We start from the raw sequence: 22,173 nt of genomic DNA, 5'->3' as shown, positions 1-22,173 counted from the left end.
TTTCCTCTATCTATCTGTATAAAGATTGAGTCATGCATCGTGCCAAAAATATATATTTACTGACTTAAATATTGAATTTCTTGTATCAACATGTAATCAGTTTTATTTTCAATGGTAATAACATTTTAACTGATTTCGTTCAATGTTTTAGAGAGAATTCCATCCCGACTTATCGTTATATCAATAAAAATCAATTCACAAATGTAATGTATCTTCCTGTTGGTTAACGGATTTGACTTGATTATGTTATTTCCCTGCCATAACGAGCTATCAGCACCGAAATTATTTCAACATTAGAAATCCAGAAATTTTCGCATATCAATTCTTCCTTTTTGCTTTTGTGCACTCCTATGATCTGATTCTGAAAGTTTAAAACTTCAGCTATTCTAAACCGCTTCTAAGAACCAAGGCCTGGACAAGATGTCCGTCTTTGGAAAATTATATTGCAAACTACAGCATTTAGAACTCCAAAAAATAATGTCTTTGAATACTTCCTTGCTTTAAGCCAAGTCATCATAAGATATCATACAGTATATGAAGCCCTTATGAATGCCTGAAACTATTCCCCTATCATAAAATGCATGTTTTTTCTGTCACTATTAATGCATAATAAATGTTGTGGCTTTTAGAATGCTTTGAACCACGATTGTATTAATAATCGTACGCACTTATTTTCTTTTAAGAGAAATCAGTCTCCAATGTCCTATATTTTGCTATTTAAATGGCATTCTTATAGTTAGCTTCATTAGTTGAGTTTTGTCTTTTAACGGAGGATTTTGTATTGCTCTTATTGGCAATGATATCAATTTCACTGTTTTTATGTTACAGCTGTTACATATCAGTATAAACACAACTTTGACAAGCCAATAGAACTATTTTAACAAGTATAAATATCTTCAGGTGTTAGCTCTAAGCATCGTAACAAAATCATGTTAGTGTTATTTACGGTGGTATCGTCATGACTTTTAGGTGTAAATACTCACAACATATGTGCTGTATATTCTGATGCAGTGAATATTGACGTCATGATGTTCGTAAGAGTTGCGGTCGGACGCCTTGAGATATGTTGTTTAACTTTGGGTTGTTTTGTTACCAAATCTTTTTTAGTACGTGTTGGCTAGTAGTGTCGTTTAGTTGTCAAAAATCTATCCAACTTTACGTCTAATTACTGGAAGGTGTTGTAGTTTTAAAACATTTAATTAATCACTTTACTCGTAACTTTATACTGTTTGAGGAATTTATAGGTATAATATACAAAAAACTGTTCAAGAGCTCAAATAATTTGACTTCGATTTCTTCCAAAGTATGTTCCTAAGCATCAACAGTTGTGCCATCAACATTTATGTAATGTTATGCACGTAAATATGCTCCTTTAAAATATTTATTTTTCAATGGTTATCTGGTTTTCATTTTAAACCACCTCTATTGTGTTAATTTTTCACGTAAAGTGAAATGTTTGCGGTTATATTTTGCTCTGCTAATAGAGAACTTTCATTTGATGTACTTCGCTCTGATTATTAAGACTCCCTTTGATTCCTTGTGGGCAGATTTATTATGTGTTTAAAAATAAGATATTTTACTAGAAATTTAGATAACTAAGTGGTATAAAAGTAGGTATACAAAACACATAAACCATCTAAATAAAAATGCAATAACATAGTATGAATGGATTCCTTCTTCAGTATCAAATAAAATGTCTCAAGAATTAACAGACATAAAGAATTTGTTGTATCTCCTTTTTCTGTATTTACCGCTAATACGTTTATTTTGGTTCATAAAAATTACCCTTTAAAATACGAATCTCCTGAAAGTACACCTCTGGATTGCTATTCATCTCCTTTACTGTTGTATTGAAAGCGACTAACAAAGGAAAATCCTGTGCACAATCTTGTAAGCCTCCAACAGCCTTCTGCATAAGTCTGCATTGTATTGGATCATGAATTTAAAACACGCTATTACAAGTTTCGCTGTACCTTCTAGACGTCGTCTACAATGACGCTAACATACCGTATTACAGTAGTTCATCATATCTCTATCCGTAAAATGATTTTAGTAATGTTTCATAACCCTAGAGTTCCGTCACATAGTTAAATAAAGTTAATTTTTGCTGGTTTAATTTTATTTATTTATTGCGAGAAGAAAGCTCTTATAGAAACAAATAGACATTTAAACTTGGCAATTAACTTTTCCCGAATTTAAGCCCGAAGGACTATCATTTATGAATGAACAGGTCATTTAAATTTTGAATATGTAACAAATACATAATCTATTGTGTGATTTGCTTCGCTCACCTGGCACACATATCTGGTATTAGGTGAGTGCAGATATTAGAAATTTATTAATGTTAAAAAGAAGTATGAATATTGATGTTTCATACATAAGATGATATTACATAATTCCCCCTAACAAATTGATGACGATTTAAAATTTCTCGTATCTTAAACTGTGCCTATACAACACACTTTTCACTCTTCTAATGAAAGTTATGTCTCCACAATGAATTTTGTTGCTATTGGGAGAAAGTAATTTGTAGATAATGTCTCTTTTATAAATTATATAAAAACATTCCGGACATTGTATGGATAATATAAATTGTATTGTTAATTTTACTCTTCATTTTGAATATTCTGTTTAATTACTGGAGATATTGTTATTTATGGTGCCTTGTTTCAAAATGTACATGTAGTTTTAAAAAATAAACACATAATGAATAGATGCATGCTTAGTATATAATACATCGATTGATGAAAACAAAATTACGGGTAGGGTAAAAATATATCTGGCTAACATTGCAAAAACATTGCTGATACCCAACATTTATCAGCCATACCGATTTAATTTAAATGAACGAATTCAATACGCGAGTCCTGTTTTAAAGCTTGGGTTTATAGTTCTCTCCAAATAATCCAATTTTCATCGGAATGCTGTAATTCAATTAACTGACAGACCCTTTGAAATATAATGTACAGAATATTAGGATTCAATAATGAACTATGCAGTATCTATAATAGTATAAAAAGTATAATGGTGTCTGTCCTTATATAATGCAATTGTATTTTTGTTATTTAACCATGTAAAAACTCCTAGATCTATAGTACTAAAAATTTTACGTGGACGCTCAGGATCCTTAGGTAAAATATAAGCCCCTTCCTACTTCGAAAATTCTGCCGGAATACACTCTAACGGTTTAAATTCCAAAAAGAAATAAGTTGCAGCAAACATATGCTATTTATTGAAAGAACCTGTTAACATCCGGAAATTTTAATTTACCTCCGGTTTAAGGCAAACATGTAGCGTAGCAGCGTTTACATTATTGCTCTGTTAAAAGCGTTTAGGTCTGGAAGTCTTCCTAGCTGGAAAACTGTCTACTTCCGGCCACTGTCATCGACGGTGGCTGTCATTATACTGTATTAGCTAATTCCAGTGCCTTAGTAGCGTTTGTATTGTTACCTCAATTATTAACGGAATACAAGCATGTACAAAAATAGGTCAGAAAAGTGTTTTTCGGTGCTGTAGGCACGTTGGTATTATTGTCTCTGTTAATAAAATATGTACATAAGTTCGTCTGAAAAGTTGAAATGATTCAAATCGGTCTGAGGTAATTACCATGCTGCAGTAGCGTTTAAATTGTTGGGCTGATAAAGAAAATATATATGTGTGTGGAAGTTTTCTTCTGTGAACTAGCATGTACTTCCGTTCACTATAATTTACTTCAATTTCAATTTTTCTCTACTTCAACTCTTTATGAGATCGGAAACTTGGAGAATCAGTAATGAGTGAGTTAGAGCTTTGTATTTTTAAAACAGAAATAAATAAATAGCATCTTAAACTAAGAATGGTATTGTTTTTCTCCACACTGTGCACAGTTTATTCTTTTATTAAAATTAAAATAGCAAAAACTCTTTTGCACATTTTTAATACTAACCCGAACATACTAAAATAAATCGATTACAGTGATAAGTAATTTCATATTTAGTCACATTTCACATACGATATTATGCCTTAAAATTAAATGCTTTCCGTCTAAGTTAAATAGAAAATTATAAAAATATTAACCAATGAAATTATTACATATAAAACACAAATAATACCTCTACTGCTGTACAACAATTCAAGTTGTTATTTCGGGTGGAACAAAACGGATGAAGATTATTTTTACCTATTTATAACATATCTGTTGAAATATATTTCAAGGTAAATCCATTACACTTTAATCATATCCTAACTAACTATAAAGATAAATAATATCGAACAGCTGTATTATTTTTATTTAATTAATGGAAAACTTTTTATATTAAAATTTTTAGATGTTTACATATTTACAGATATTTTTAGTACTATAAGGATAAATATTCTCTTTATCACAAGGAACATAGTTTTTATATTTAATATCTAAAAACATTTCCAGTCATAAATTGGAGGTTATTATTTTTAACACCGTAGGTTATAAACAGGTTAAAACAGATCAATATAGCAGCCAAACTGTCATAGATGGTGCCGTTGAAAACTTCACCACATTACAGAACGTCGTTGATAGTTTCCTCGACAAATCTCCGCTCACTATTATCGATCGTATTTCTACACTTAACAATGTTGGGTTTATTAAATAAAGAATTCTTTTTGTACTTTTTTTATTCTACAGAGTGAGGTAAAACCTTTAATATAATGATGGCATAACTAACCTCTATATAAAATAAATTGTTGAAGCAGTTGTTCAATAAAATCGTGTAATCAGTATTTTACCCGGTTGTTATACTAATTAGGAGTTTAGAAAAAGCACGGCCATCGTATGCATGCCAAAACTAGAAGTAGAACACACTACAAATGCTGTGATACGTCTTTTGATATCGTAAGCTTATCCCATAGAACGTACCATATACAGGGTGTATATTATGTCTGGAAACACCCAAATATATCCTTTAATAATTTAAATATAAATTTGAAACCTCTTACAATCGTGATAGAGATTAGGCATCTACTTTTTGGAAACAATGTTTTGTTATGTTCACACCAACGGGGGACGTCCTGCCGAGGGTATCGTGAATATTCTTAATGGAAGCCCTATACCTTGTGATACATAATTTTAAAGGTAATAGCTTACTGAATTGAATGCCACAAACCGCATCTCAAGGGAATTATTCTATCAGAAAATAGAGCATTTTTAGTATTGAAAATTTACTGATGTTCAACAATGTAATTTTAACATGGTTCTTGCCACAAAAATGTGTTACACTAATTTTTTAGCATTTTTTTTAATGTTCAATTAAATAAAACAAAAATTTCATTTTAAGCTGGTTCTATTAGCACAAAATTTTGCCAGTTTTTATTACAGTACAATTATGGAAATACTTATGTTATTGATTTCTTATTACAAATAAAAAATAATGTTATGCTGTTAGAAAAGTCTTACAACAAACGTTTTACCTGCATTTGGTGTCAAAGCAATTGTTCGAACTGTGTTCCTTCTACGGTTTGACAATGAGCCAATCTTGTGTAAAATGATTCGACAGAGTTGCCTAACATTTCTTCAGTTATCAAAGCAATATCCTCTATAATCCTGTTTCTTAGGTCTTCCAAATTATGAGGCTTTCTTCTATAAACATTGGATTTTAAATGACCCCTTAGGAAATAATCGATTGGTGACAAATCCGGAGATCTTGGAGGCCATTCGATTTCTCCTCTTCGGCCAATCCATTTATGAGGAAAACCTTAAATCCAAATACTCTTTTACCTGTCTCCCATAATGGGGTGGAGCACCATCCTGCTGAAACCATACATTATCAAAGTATTCTCACTGATGCAAATTTGGAATAGCTGGGATTATTTCATTTTGGAGCATATTGTAGTAAAGTTCGGCATTTAAATTTCCATTGATGAAAAAGGGTCCAACAATTTTGTTACCTAAAATTCCACACCATTACGTTCAGTTTTTGTGGTTGCTGTGAATGGGGACTCAGTAATCCAATGTGGGTTTTCACTAGCCCAGTAACGGCAATTGTGCCTGTTAAACATTGCCATTTAGGAAAAAAAAAGTTGCCTCATCAGAAAATAGTATGTTGGTCAGAAAATCTCTATTGTTATCACATTTGCGCATCACAAGTTCACAAAACTCAACTCTTCTGTCGTAATTCATCCTCACTTAACTGTTGGACTAAATGAACTTTAAATGGTTTGTATTTATTAATTTTCAAAATCTTACTCACAGACATAGGGTGCATATCATGTTGCTGGTGCAGCTTTTCTGAGCGATGTAATGTGGGTCCTTCAATAAATGTTTGCAAAACATCTAGTGCATGTTCTTCATCTGTTGCAGATTGTATCCTACCCGACTTTGGCCGATTACGTACACTCCCTGTCATTTCAAAACGCTCAAATAGTTTTTGATATTGTTGAAACACTTATGGGATTCCTTTCTGGGAAAGTGTCATTAAACAAATTACAAACTTCCCGATAAGATCTTTGACGATCGCCATATCCTCGCATCATCAACAGAGTAATTCGTTCTCTTTCAGACAATTCCATTAAAATGCCAAATAAAAACTGAACTACTGTAATTAGATAACTTGTTGACAAGCAATGCTTCAGAGACACTGATTAACTCGACAGGAATGATATGACCTTTGTCCATTTGTAATTCCCAAGCTTAGACCTGTCTAGTGAAAGCTCCATTCTCAACAAACTGAAACTGTAGACCAGATGATTAATAACACAATAATGTTTCTCATAGGCTAGTGACCTTTGTCTCTTTAAAACCTTCCTGCTGACTGGAAAACACCAAGTACAGATTCATAAGTAATCAGAGAAAGTGACTCATAAGTTTTATTCATTGTAATAAAAAACTGGTAAATTTGTACTAATGAAACCAGCTTAAAAATAAATTGTTTATTTTATTTTAATTGAAACATTTAAAAAATGCTAAAAAATTAGTGTAACACATTGTGTGGCAAGAACCATGTTTAAAATTACATTGTTGAACATCAGTAAATTTTCAATACTAAAAATGCTCTATTTTCTGATAGAATAATTACTTTGAGATGCGGTTTGTGGCATTCAATTCAGTAAGCTATTACCTTTAAAATTATGTATCACAAGGTATAGGCTTCCATTAAGAATATTCACGATACCCTCGGCAGGACGTCCCCCGTTGGTCGTGACATAAACAAAACATTGTTTCCAAAATAGTTAGATGCCACAATCTCTATCACGATTTGAAGAGAGTAAGGACGGTTTTCAAATATTATATTTTAAATTATTAAAGGATATATCATTAGGGTGTTTTCCAGACATAATACTACCACGTGTATGTAGTAACTGAATATTGTTGTTATTAATAGGAACAATATAGAATTTTAATGGTGTTAATGTGAACAGGATTAGGATTACGGACATTACGATATTTACAAAACTCCACTATGCGGAAGTGCTTTGTCAAGAACAGTACTTCATAAACAAGTTATAATAAATTCTCACATAATTTAGGCTCATACACCACCATTTTTCTCTAACAGAAAAGGTTTTGTAAATGAAAGACTTCTGCTGACTGGCGGGAAAAAGTTAAACCTTTATGCCTCATTTAGGAAGCACTTTTGTTAAAATGAATCCCTAGTGATTCCCGTGCCATCATATTTAGCTTTCTTGGTGTCGGTCCAGTATATAACATTATGCTAGGTTCTAAGAAGAACTACCTACCTTGACAAACAAATTTTGTTACTTGCCGGCTCTCTTGCAATTATTTTACTTTTCTGTTCTAAGCATATTTAATTAAAATGCATTTGAAATTTTGCTATTGAATTACTACCTGTAGTTACCAACCAGTTTTCGTACTCAGGAATCTTACCCCTGAAAAGTCAAGCACACTACACAGACCAAAAAACACAAGCTCTTTTTTTCTAAAAAAAAACCCTATCACAAGCTATTCACCTGCATTTGTGTCTTATTATTATTATTTGATGAAAATAAATATTAAATCTTTGATTTATATAAAAACAAAAACCATAAAGGCGTTTGCGTATTCTCTTACTTTTCCCATTTTGATTTAATAGGATACACTCGTATTACTGAGTATTCACTTTCACTTGATTCATTAAACTATGATCTATAAGAGATTTTGTACTTTATGTTTTATATATTAACCTATGCAAATCCATTTACCGTTGTGAAAACATTAATGGGGGGGGGGGGGTGGGGGGGGGGGGGGGTGGGGGGGGGGGGGGGTGGGGGGGGGGGGGGGTGGGGGGGGGGGGGGGTGGGGGGGGGGGGGGGTGGGGGGAGTTTTCAGAGGCCCCAAAGGAAGAAATCGTTTGGGATTTAGATCTGGTACCGGGGCGGCCACGATACGGGTCCCCCCTGCCTATCCATCTTTCCCCATAAGTTTGGTCCAAAAATTTGCCTGACATCTAGTCTGAAATGCGCGGGAGCTCCATCATGCATGAACCAACAGTGCTCTCCCCACCCCCAAAAGGGAACACCCTCTAAAATTTCAGGAAATTTCGTGTTGTAAAAATGTCTGTAGTTTTCACCATTTAGTATCCAGGTAATACAAAAGGACCTAATAAACATCTCCCAACGATGCCTGCCCAAACATTAATTAAACTGCTGTTGATTCTCCCTTCATGAAGGGCTTGGGGGTTTTCATCAGCCCATTGATGCATATGGGGTAGTTGTTATTCCATCTCGATTAAAACAAGCTTCATCTGTAACACAACTAATGATTAAAACCAGGGTTATTATTTGCTGACAAAACCATTGGCAAAACTGAACGAAAGGGAAAGTCACTGGACCAAGGGCTTGTACACGCTGATAATGGTACGGATATAACATCGCTCATGTAGAACTCGCCATACTGTCAGTGGTCTACTCGAGTATTGCTCCTAACTGCCTAGTACTTACCCGGGATCTTCCTCTACTCGCTTAAGATGTTTTTTCCAAATCAGGAGTTCTAAACGCGTCTCGTACACCTGGGTCTGCGTAAAGGGTAACAAATGCCAGTCTCATGAAGTCTTTGAAAACGCAGCAAATGTTGAATGAGTAGGTTGTTGTCGATTTGGAAATGATTCGTAATACAGGCGGGATGCTAGGCAACTATTACCGTTACTTTTCCATACATAAATATCATGCAGTTGATGGCTAAAGGGGAAAACCGCCATCTTCAATAGAAAAAGAGCACTATCGACTAATAATGTTTCTACAAGTGAAAGAAAACCAGACATATCTTGTAAAAATAAACGGAAATGACTTACTTACTAATTTCTTGTTGTTCTAATCAGCTGTGTCTCAACATGAAAACATATTCAGCGTTTACACCATGAAAGTTGAGTCATGTAGATTGCTTGTTACAATTTTGTTTTTAAAATTTAAATACTAATTACCATGTTTAAATTTTTTTTAACCCCAAAAATACGTTTTATTTTTTATACTGCCTAAATACTTACATTAACTTTTAAAAACAAAAAAAAAAAACTTGTAAATGTGATATGTTACTAGGTTAAGAAAAATGCCATAACTTTTTTATTTCTTGAGCGATTTTCAAAAAATAGGTACCGTTTTTTTTTTATAAATAAATTTATTTTTTTTTTAATTTAGAAAAATTTTTTATACGGGAATAGTTTTTGAAAAAATTCACCATAAAGATTTTAACACCGCCATTTTAATTTTTTAAAAAAAATTTTAATTTTTTTTTAAATTGACAACCTTTTACAAATTAGCAAATTTAAAAATTTTTAAAAACTTTGTCCTTTTTAAAAAAGGGTTTTTTAAAAAAAACTTTTAAATTTAAAAAACAAACAGAGGGAAAACGACGAAAACATGCTTTTGGACAAATTTTAGGAAAACTTTTTGGTTCTTTTTGACCTCAGGAAAAAACCTCCTGAAGTTTTTGGGTTTTCTTTTACCCCTGTTTATAAAAATTTTAAAAGAAATTTATTTTTAAATTCATTTCAATTTCTAAGTATTCTATAGAGCTGGACAAAAAATTAATATCCAAAAAATTTTTATCATTCAAACAAAATCCAAAAAATATTTTACTAATGCTTAGGTAAATCCCCAGAAGTGACATGCACCGTTATTGAACGTGATGTGATGTTCATAGCTTCATGAACAATTTTCATGAATTACTTACCGACGTCACAATCATTTTTATGAGGTAGCGAAAACCATGGACCAAGTTAAGTAAAAAAACAGCTGTAATTGCTAAATATAATGATTGGGGTTTTGAGCCCTACACCTGCGGTCGTAATATAGTGAATATATATAGAATATATAATAGAAGTGAGGCAGGTAGGTATTTTATAAACTTCTTTATAGTTGAATTTTATGCCAGAAATAACTATGCAATCAAAAAAGTTTTCCACTTACATTTACACATGAGAATATTCAAAAAATGAAGTACTTTTGATTTTATGACCAATTTACAATTGAGTAAAGGAGGGGTAAAGGGGGGGGCAACAAAAACTTTTTTCAAATACAAACTCCTATCATGCAACCCCTCATGTTAAAAGGGAATATAAAAAGAAAATCCAAATAATCCAAACTAGAGGTCTCTACGTTTAGTTTAACAGATTTTATGACACATTTACAATAATAAAATCAGTAACTGTCTTGTCCTGTTTATCGTAACATGAGTCAACACTAACGCAAATTCTAAAAAACAGTTACCTGTTTTAATGTAGCAGGTGTTCAAACTGTTCAACTTCGGCTGTTTGACAGTGTGTTAGACGTGTGTAAAAACTTCAGACATAGGGGTTTGTATTTGAAAATGTTTAGTTGCCCCCCTTTACTCAATTGTAAATTTGTCATAAAATTCTGTTTAAATAAACGTAGAGACCTTCTAGTTTGCATTATTGGATTTCCTTTTTTTATTTCTTTAAAATGAGGGGTTACATGATAGGGGTTTGTAATTTGAAAAATGTTTTAGTTGCCCCCTTTAACCCCCTTTAGAAAAGGGGGGAAAATTTTTCAAACAACTTTAAAACATTGAAAAAAAAAATATGTTATAATAAGGTAGGGTCCAAGGTTTCACATAGATATCTCGTACCGTTTTAAATTATATCGAGGTGTGCCAGGACATAAAAACTCACTCTGGCCTTAATGAATTGAATTTTTTAAATATTTGATAGTATTATAGAAATGATGTATTATATTTACTTATAGAAACAGTAGAAACATATCTTTAAAATCACTCCTAATTACTCAAAATCACTGTACGATTACATTACTTAAAAACTATCTATTAAAATATATCTAATTGTATTATATTAAAACACAGACATAGACTAGGCCAATACTAAGGTTAATGTCTTGCCTTAGAAGCGGGTAACCGTGATAGTTTATTTAATGCAAGGCAAACTGCCCCAGATGTGGTTTACTGCAGTAATTTTAGTGTCGGATTAGAAATTAAGACATAAACATTCCCTTAGATTGTACTACACTGCCAAACCTCTGGTTCACCGAGATATAATAGAAAGAGATGACCATTCTTAATACAGCGTTTGGGTGTCTTTCAAAGCTGATGATTTCGTATTAATAAAATACTGTTAATATTTCTAATGTTTGACAGTCTTTAAGGTAAGCAGTAAAATTTGTTTTGCCTTATAAAAGGTAAACATAGATATATCAATAATTATTTGTAAGAGTTCTCTTCGTTTTTATTTTTTAAACTTTCCATTGTCACGAGAAGTAAGATTGTGAATGGTATAACTAATGTTTTTTGTTATACCATTTATCAATTATGTAGCCTACGTGAAAATCACGAAAGTTTTAATCTGCAACAGAAATCACAACCTCGCTTCCAGTCGGTGTAGGAAATTGGACGCGTTCATTGTTAAAATAAATTTTGTTTACATTTATATTTTTCATATAATAACCAATCTGTTAAATATGTTCTATTACCTGCACTGGCTGTATAGACGATGACGTAGAATCAGGACATTAACCTTTTAATGTCTTAACAAAAACTAGAGAGATAGTAATGGCGTCACGTCATTTGGTTGACACTGCTGCTCGTTTTGGGCCAGAATCATTAAAGCTTACACTCTTTCTAACGTTTTACTCTCTCGACCCTGAACAGATATAGATTCCTTTGTAACTAGATATTCCTACATTTCGATTCTCGAAGGCTAGGAGGAGTGTGAAATATGCTGTACTCTACTCTCATCTGTACGAGAGATAGTGTGTCGACTCTGTGACAGCCCTTTGGGAGGATGACACATCTCTGAGCCTTACCGTGTTGCATGTAGCAGGTGAGTACGACTTCGGTGAGTGGCATCATCATTTATTTAACCCTTTTCTCTCTATTTATACACCCCCCTTCCTAATCAGGTTTGCTCTAATATATATCTAATATCATTAATGATCTTAGCTTGTACTGTAATAAAAATATAGATACTACAATATAATATATGAAATATTTGTCAAAATTTAATAAATAATAGTATAAATAAAGTTTAGAGTACGATGATACAGTCAACTAAAGGTTTAGCTTTATGAAAGTAGTAAACCTTTGATACTCCTAATTGTTATTCAACCACAGTAATATCAGTGATAAAAGCTACGATGTCAATTAATTAGACCACGCATAATGAAAATTTGTACAAGAATGGAGTTTCTCTTTCTTTCTATTTTATATATAAAATAGAATTATTTTTATATATATAAAAAAGAATTATAATTCTCTCTCTCTCTTTTCCATCTGTTTCGAAAAACCAATTGGACAAGTTAACATCGTTACCTCCTTCTTGTACAATAATGTATAGCCTTGTAAAAATGTAATTATTAATAACAACTAATTTATGTAGAACATAATATCTCAAATTCTACTTTAAAATTTTGAGCTTTTGCATTATACATAAATGCATTCTCACTACATCTAAAATAATATTACGAAATAGTAGTAGAAGAAATAGTTAGTGACCAATACTACTAAGGAACTACAGTGAGACGAATTTGTTGAAAAAGCTGGTGTAACCAAGCTACCATGGGACTGGAGAAAGAAAAAGTTGTTGACTGATGAATCTTAGTACCCTAGTATTAAGGTTCGCTTTGTTCTCTTAGCAATGCTAATATGGAATATATTAAGACTGTTTTTATTACAGCACTCGAAATATAAAATATTTCAATAGTCATTCCTATACTGTATATCTCATGCCAAGCCATATGTTTTTTTGGAATGTTTTATTATAGTGTGCTGGAATGAGCAAGTGTTGAACCAAGTATGTTATGTCAATACTTACTGGGAGTGAAATATTTATTCTATAAAAAAGTATTATACGAATAAGTATTAATTTTATTGAGAAAAATAATTTAAAGTTGAAAATAACATTATATTTAGTAAACTAAACATTTATAATATAACCTCTCAAGTTCAAAAACAAATTAAGATAATACAAAAATGCCATTTCGAATGTAGAGGTATTGAATTTCAAATAAGTTAACAAAAAACTCGCTACTTACAAAATGAAAGTGAATTTGTTTGAAATCCCTAAGTGAATCCCGCATTGTTGCCTAGCAGCAGCTGACTATCCACAATGCTGATCCATCACGTGACTGCCACCTATGGTTGATTACACAGCAACAGAAGAGATTGGAAATATGGTTTATTACTCCGAACTATACATCAGTGTTGTTATAGAAAAGTGAGTTGAATTTGTAGACAGGAGGTGTTTTTCCTAACTTAAATAACAGGTTTGGATTTAAAACAATAAGAAACAGTTTAGTTTGAATTATATTCGAGTATGTTTAAGAGAATTATTTTTTTTCACAGCTTAAATTTGAATCCTCCCTAGAAACTTCATCAAACAATTCTGTGAGATCGCTAGCTCAGAAGAGTTTGGTTGTAATTCATTGTCAAAACTAATCAACAGTTTTATCAAATATACTGAAATATGGTCCTTTGAATGACCATAAATGTATATAATAATCATAAATGTTATCTATCTATATAGTTCAAATAAGGTGAGAGTTAGACTATTTAAAATAACTAATGACATATATGGACACAAATAATGTCATTTTTCCTTTACAACTACAAAATAGTCGGAATGACCTGTGTCAGTTCTGGAATACGAGTATTTTGCTAATGGCGTTTTAGAGCATTATTACATCTATCTCTTTAAAACGTCTGTAGGCGAAAACAATTTTTGTTAATAACTGTATTAGTGATGGTATTGTAAAAGTAACTAACGCTATTTTGAAATGCTAAATTATTAAGGAAAAAACTTAAGAATAAATAAACACTTAGGAAATATGTAATATCACTAACTATAATATAATAAAACTGTATAATTTTTTGAAATAATTATAAATCTTCAATAATTTCAGCTCTATATGAAGATTCATGATAATGATGTTTAAACTTCCTATACAGGGAGAGACATAGACGCCTGGGTCTGAAAGTTTTAAGATAATCTGTTTGACTCCGAACCTAATAAATAGAGCATAGTTTAGACATATAAAAATGTACGTATTTTGACTCTTTACTACTAACCAAAATCGTCTTTGTATCATCTAAACCACATTTTGGAGTTCCAGACATACTTAGGGTGCCTATTTTGCGTATCCAGAAGCTGTATAGTAGTAAATTATTTATTGAGGATCTTTTACACGTATCGTGAATTCTTGCAACATACTTTCTCCTTCTATAATCAATATAAAATAGCTCTTTCTGGTATATTCAGAAATATAAGATAAATTTATTTTACTAATGCTTAATTTATTCAATTTTATACTAACCCGTCTTCAAAACATGAGTTACAAAACTTTAGGGGTTTTTTTCCTTCCAGTCGTAGACAAATTCGTGTGAACTGAGGGCGCGCGCAGTCTATTGTGTGTTGAAGTTATCGCTAGATAAACCGAGTTCAAGCAACGGACAAGGAATTGAAAACAGCGCCCTGATCGTCGTTGGGAGTTGCCCTTTTAAGTCGATGGGCCCCAGATTAAGTGAGAGGGGCCTTCGTACCTAAATTTTATGTGTCTCATAGTCATCATAAAATATGTTAAACTGTATAATCTAAGAAACGGTGAAATAGTAGATTCTCTCTGTGTGACATATTACCCCTTTCAGGAAGTAATACTTTTGAATGATTACTTTATTATTTATTTTAAAATAAAAAATATTTACTCTAGGGGGATAACATATAGATAGTTAATGGACGGAAAAAATATTTTTACTGTAAACACCAAATAACACGGAAACACGAGTAAATTGCAAATCTTGAGTTTCCTGTCTCTCGAGACAAACACTTTTTTTCATTTGATCACAAACAAATTCTTTTTATAACTAACTGTAACATGGCATTGATCAATATTTATATGCGTAATATTTGTTTAATATTTACGATTAAAACCCACTTCATGAGGCTTTGTGGTACTTAATATGAAAACAGAATAATTATAGATAAAACTAATATAATCCGAGTATAATCTCAGAGCTCTTGAGCTTAAATGTACGGTTATTGGAGAAAGTTCAAGATAAAGCTCATTTCCCACATCATTAATTTTAACGCTTTCAGAGTCCATACTCGTGATCCAGTGAACAAACCCTTTTACTATAGTAATTTACTCACCTATGGGCACTCCCTGATGTTGATTGTAAAAAGTTTTGTATAGAACGAATACTTATTAAGGACTTATTTATCTCAGTGCTTATCTCACCACACTTCTCTAGACTAGTTTCAGCTATTCAGCTATTGACAAACAGAGTAATCAAGGTACTTTACAGTTAGTGTTACAAAGTAAAGAGAGAATTGCTAAGTAGCTCTCCCATTTATTAATCAGTAAGCTCCGCCATCTTTGAATATTTCCATCATTGATCTCAAATGTAAAGTGATTGTCTTCTCGGTTTTGAAAAGATGTTTAGGGTGTCATAGTCGCCTGCGGTTGTAACTATAGGTTTCGTTTTAATTAAAGTAAAACAACCTGCTACTACGTGCGTTCATCCTACAACATCCTCCTGGATAACTGAACAGTTTGCACATGTTTAGAGCAACTGGCGTTTAAATTATCTAATTTTTCCATATCCTATTCTCTCGAGTGTCTAATCTACGTTCATGTGATTTGGATTTCAGATTAGAAAACCAGGTCGTTCTGGTTAGAAAACTATTGGGTTCTATGTTTACCAATCATTTACTAACCAATCATTTAATTATGTAAGTGTGATTTCTTTAATAATATCTATGTGAAGAGACGTAAAATTGTTGCGTCAGCGTCTCATTAATATCAACGTAATTTTTATTTTCTCCCAAATGCCAGGTACAGCAGTTTTGTTTAAAACGAACGCAAAAACCCCACAATCTGCTAAAATATTACGATCTGTATGTGTTCAAAATTCAGAGGGATTCAATTTTAGGTTTGTTGGAGATAAATAGAATAATTATTGAAAAACAATATTATTTTACACATTATTCAAACCTGGAAATACAATAGTAAAATCATCATAATTAAGGCGGAAGAGAGTATTCTTTGGCTTGATGGAAACAGTAATATATAAACTGACATAGTTTAATTATTTACTACATAAAAGCCAAATAAACCTCAAAAGAATATTCATTGCTTATACGACAAAAGGATGTACAACAATGAAAACATCACAATTCAACCCAGACTGTAGTGAAGTACACGTGTGACACTGAAGTACTAGAATGTAGGTTACACTTGATTCTATTTTGCATGTCTTAAGAAAGATTCTTAGTAATATTCAAATTAGTATTTTTAATACTCATTCATTCAACCGTTTCCAATCGTAGTAGAATATAAATTTGTGTTTTATAGAGACCTACATCTTTTATTTTAAGTGTGGTTCAAGAAGTATTTCGTAAATTCTCCTTTGAATAATGAACATGTACCATCCTATAATTATTCTTTGGACCACTTTACACTGCACAGAGATGTAAATTATTGATTTTTAGTGAAATGGACTTTATTTTTGAATCAATGTTTAGAATTTCCGACTGATGACTGAAACAGTTTTAATTGTCGATGTGAACAGTGACGAAGTAGAATAATAATAAGTTAGCTGCATGGCACAATTTATCCACTGTAGATCCAAATTTTTATTTTAGAAACAAACTAAGCACTAAAGCCATTTCTGTAAAAGCACTGTTAAGGTAACACCGTCATAAACATGGAGCAGCCGGTTGATTCAATACGAATCTAACTTCAGCTCCATTTCAGCTTCCACTTTAGTGTCAGCGTCTGAATTCTAAGTGAGTCTGAATAAGTATGACAGACTTGTATCCTGGAATCTGATCAAATCCGTCTAAAAAGGTCGAAAAAGCTGGCGATTAAACTTAAAATTCATATTAAATCAACTCCACCCACCATTGCACTACGTAATCTGTAAACAACTCTGTTGCTCCATTACATTTGAGATCGCGTTAGAAACATGGTAGTGTACTCAATTGTGCACCTAATGAGATAATGAGAACACCACTTCATCTATATTACATTTGTTTCTAGTATAGATGTCTCTGATATCAAAACTACGTAAATAGTTCGTTTTGAGCTCCTTCATCGCCGACTGTCCTGGATCTATTCAAACAAATATTGGTTCCAGATTTGAGAAGTCAAGTGTGTCACAGCATTAGATTTCCGACACCGTAATAAGTGCAAGATGAGATATAACTGAACTTAGCATTTGTATTGATTCAACCCTTCCAATAATTTCTGTACGATATGAGTAGAGGTTTCTTCTATCTAGAAGACACCTAAACTGAGTATAATCACTGATCCATTCAACCTGAATTTTGAGCTGTTTTTATGTCTCTGTCACAAACACTATATGCACCGGCGTGGTATCTTTAGTAGGTTCTCATGTTGTGTATTTTGACGAGATAAGGTTAACACCAGAGATTAAAGGATAGTATATAGCGAGCTTGGAGTGAAGACGTGATTCCCTCATTCCTAATATTTTTTTCCTGTCTGCGAAATATATGTGTGTGTGTGAACTTTTATTAATGTATCTGACGAACTGCCAACTAGTGTAAATAGTATTTATTACGTTCAATTTAGTAGTGCACATTTGTTTAGTTATGTAATCTTAATTGAATATGTCTAAACGCCATTCACTGAAGAAAATAGAAAGTATAGTATTAATTTTAATTTCACGTAGAAATAGCCGTGTACACCCGTTTCATGAATCCATATTTTTTACAAAAAGTTTGTAAAATCATAATTAAATAAAACATTTTTATAAGGATTTGAAACTTCCAGATTTGAAATGTTCTTCTGGCCACCATTATTAATTACATCACTGTCGTTGCTAGTTTTAGTAATTCTACTATAGTATGTGGCTAATACTCATACTCATTTTTTTATATTAACTTTTTTAGTACTTAAGCCTTAATACTTGTCATTTGGGAAGATGTATAAAGAGAAGGTATGGTGAAAATCCCAATTAAAAAGTATAAAGACTATTTTACTAAATTGAGTTGCTCAAAATATTTGTTATATCTTGAATGTAATGAATTCAAACCCCTATAGTATAAAATATGCACAACTATCCTAAGCAGGCCAAAGAAGGTACACCAGATATGAAGAATTATAGTTATATGTCTAGCCTTCTCGCAAGAATTTGTAATTACGCTATCCTCCATAAAGCAATTAGATGTAATGTAAGTTTTAGATTTAACTGACAACATTCCAGAAAAACATTGTTTATAAGCTTATAATTCCACAAGGAAATGTCCAGGATTGTAAACGAAATTACGAGTATCACACAAATTTTGAGTCATTAACAACTAAACTAACGCGTCCTATAACTTTGAAGAGTCCATTAAGAGTGTTGTTATTGCTTGACGTAACGATATTCTTTCTCTACCACACAAAGTTAAGTAGTTAAGAAAGATGTAATGAACATGAAATACTACAGTAAGAAAATATTCTTGTGGTAATCGTATAAGTAAACGTTTTAACCCGTAAACAGTTATTTAAATAATGCGTCTTAATCTCTGTAAATGTATATTAATTTGCTGTATGATTTAAATAAATAAAATAAATATGTATATGTACGACATATATGTTAGTATGTGACTTTGCATGTTTATGAGATCTTCTGTTCCCAGTGAATTATATTTCCGACGCTAATGTTGAATTTACTTAGTTTTATGATCAAGACTAGAAGTTTATATTTATGGTCATTGTTAATTTAATCTGTTCTTAGTTTTTTTTGCCATAGTTGATTTTTTCTTATTTCCCGATCTGAGGAGCCTAGTCCTGCGAAAAGACAACTAGTATGGTTTTCATAACTGTATTTAAACACAGTAATTACAGGAAAATATAGATAGTAATTTTTTCTGCATTACAGTACTGAACGTACTGTAATGCATAATTATACTTAAATATACAATTCATATTTCATATTTGTTCAAATTAACATTAAAATTATATTTTTTAAAAATACTTTTAATTTCCTTATCTAAATATTTTCTTACAAATTGTTCGTCAACATTCCTAACAACATAAAGTACTGGCTCAGTATACAGCGAAAGAGATGATGTGAGTGAAGGATCAAAACAAAAGTTGTTGTTAAGCGTCACTTTGTAGACAAGTTCGTTAAGTTCAATTCAATCTGTCCACTCTTCCAGACAGTCTCAGCAGTTCATATCCAACTCGTTGTTTTAATCCCGCTACTCAGTTTGTACAATATTTAGTTTTAATTTCATTTGTTTCTCGTCCAAAAGGGTCTAAATTAAACCTTTCGTTTAAAATTTAGGATTATGAAGTAAAGTTAAACTTATTTGCATAGTTAACTTAGAAAGACAATTATTATTTGATAGAACCCATCAACATAATGCTTTTGCTCCTCTCTAACACAAAAAATGGTTTAATATGGTGTTTCTTTTAAAATGTTCTAGATATGTGGGAATTTGTTAACATTTTTAGAGACTTGATGTTAAGTCTGACATAAACTTATTGTCACGTTTATGGGTTAGGTACAAGATTTAATTTTGGGGACATAAAAATATACTGAAAAATGTAGGAAAGATATAGTTTTTTTGAGGAGATACATCATAATATTCCTTTATTATAGCAGATAATCAAGAATACATAATTACCCGTAGATTCGGGGGTACAAGCCTCATCAGATTATATTTTGGACTACATCCTTTTCGTCCCAATTTTATAGTATGTTGTTTTGGTGTACCAAATCTGCAGGAAATGAAAGAAACACACACATGGCAGTTTCATGGAAGATATAGTTTTTTCATTTTTTTATAATTTATATAGTTAATCAAGGCCAAATGAAGAAGGGACTCAATGATCCTCTTTGTTATGCCAAATATTCTGCAAGAATAGAGATAAGGTGCCAAAAACTCTGGTGTTACGCCAAACACCTGCTCTCTTGGCATTTAGCCACTAGTATCCTGGCATCCTGTTTTGTGCCGTGCGGTGGTTTGATGCAAAATGGTCCTTACTTATATTAAATATAAATAGAGAGAGGTCGCCTGAATATAAATATGACTACTGTTATTCGCCTAAGCAGCAAACGAAAGTAATCTAGTGATCATAATATCGATGTAACAGTAAAAGGAAAATATACAATAAGAATACATTTCGATTAGTTCTATTGCTTTGATTATTCTCGTTTTTCGTTATTTTTTTATAAACAACATTGAAATGTATGAAGATAACCAAATAAAATAACTCCTACTATAAGAGATGTTTACAGTAGCAGTTTATGAATGTAAGAATCTGTGCCGATTAATAAAGCTTTTCCTCGAGTGAGGGAACCAAATCTTAATTTTTAAATTTTGGAAATATATGTTTATAGATTTAATCTCACCTGCAATAGTTTAAAGAGGTTTTGTAGTTTACATATTATTTGGAACTTTATCAAAATGAAATGTTATGAGCAATGCAGAGATTGTTTCACAATCAATCTTAAATAAAACCGGTTTCCTTAATTGCGTAAACTTTAAGTGTAAAACTGTTTACTCTTGAAACAATATCCAACCTTGGAATAGTATTAATTCCATTACACAACGGAAAACGTAGAAGAAGCGACCCGTTCGCTTGTGTGAATCTAACTTTAGTTCTTAGTCGTAAAACTAATGGACGACGTTTTGTAACACGACAGTTACTCTGGGAACATTTCCGATAACTTGAGTCACAAATCTTGTCTTTCCCTTATCGATGATATACCACCGCCACTCTTTACTTCACTGCGTTAGTTATTAACTCGATTGTCAGTTTCTCCTACATTTTTATTAGTATTTTAAATTATGCAGTACAATAAACCGTTACTTACAATTATGCGTACGGAAAGTATACGATTGTATATGTTTAAATAATTAATTATCTTATTCTTTCACAACAAGTCACACCAAAAACTGCATTTATAATGTATTTATCATTAGTTATATTTATATTAGTCATTAGTGTTTTTGAAAGCCCAAGAATATGCGAGTCAGATCAGTTTCAGCCATATGATAACACTCAAAATACTGGCTGGGAGACATAATGTAGGCTGTATAAGACCATAATCTAATTATCGTAAAATTGACTGAAGTGGGAGTTGATCGTTAACCACCTAATTTGGTGGCGATAGATTTTGTAAGTGGTTACTCAATAACTCTTTTTCAGTCTCTTTGGCAGACACGTATACTCGTATAACTATTATTTACGTAACTGTCACGTGTTGCCAGGTCCTTCAAAGCTTAGAGATATTATTTTTTTTAATTAACCAAGTGGTGTCCTTGAACTTTTGCTCCTCTCTAATTTCGATTCCCAATGATAGTATAATGGTTGACAATAGAATACTTACCTGAGGGCAATATTTCTATTGATTTTACGAAATACATAATCAAAGTTGCGTAATTAAAGGGTACAAACACTCTCGTTTCTCGAACAATGTTCTACAAATTTAGTGTATAAAATTATAACGTAGTTCTGTAATAAGCAAGATGTATCTAACGCGAATATGTATTAGATATAAATGAAACAATAATCAGAGTATTTCAATTCAATTTGTTAAATCAAGTCACAATATAGCTGGGCAAAAACATATCTTAGTTACTGTTGACAAAATTACATGTTACAAGTTTATACTTGCCAATTCCAGCCGTAGCGTCACATTATGAACATGGATGTGAAATAAAGCACTTAAGTGTCAAGTCGTGTACTTTTATTTTTACATATTCAATGAACTGTAGAATATGTAGAACGCTGTTCAATCTATCCGCC

The sequence above is a fragment of the Homalodisca vitripennis genome, chromosome 2 (genome assembly GCF_021130785.1).
Source record: "Homalodisca vitripennis isolate AUS2020 chromosome 2, UT_GWSS_2.1, whole genome shotgun sequence".
Lineage (NCBI taxonomy): Eukaryota > Metazoa > Arthropoda > Insecta > Hemiptera > Cicadellidae > Homalodisca > Homalodisca vitripennis.
This window is presented reverse-complemented; position numbering follows the sequence as displayed.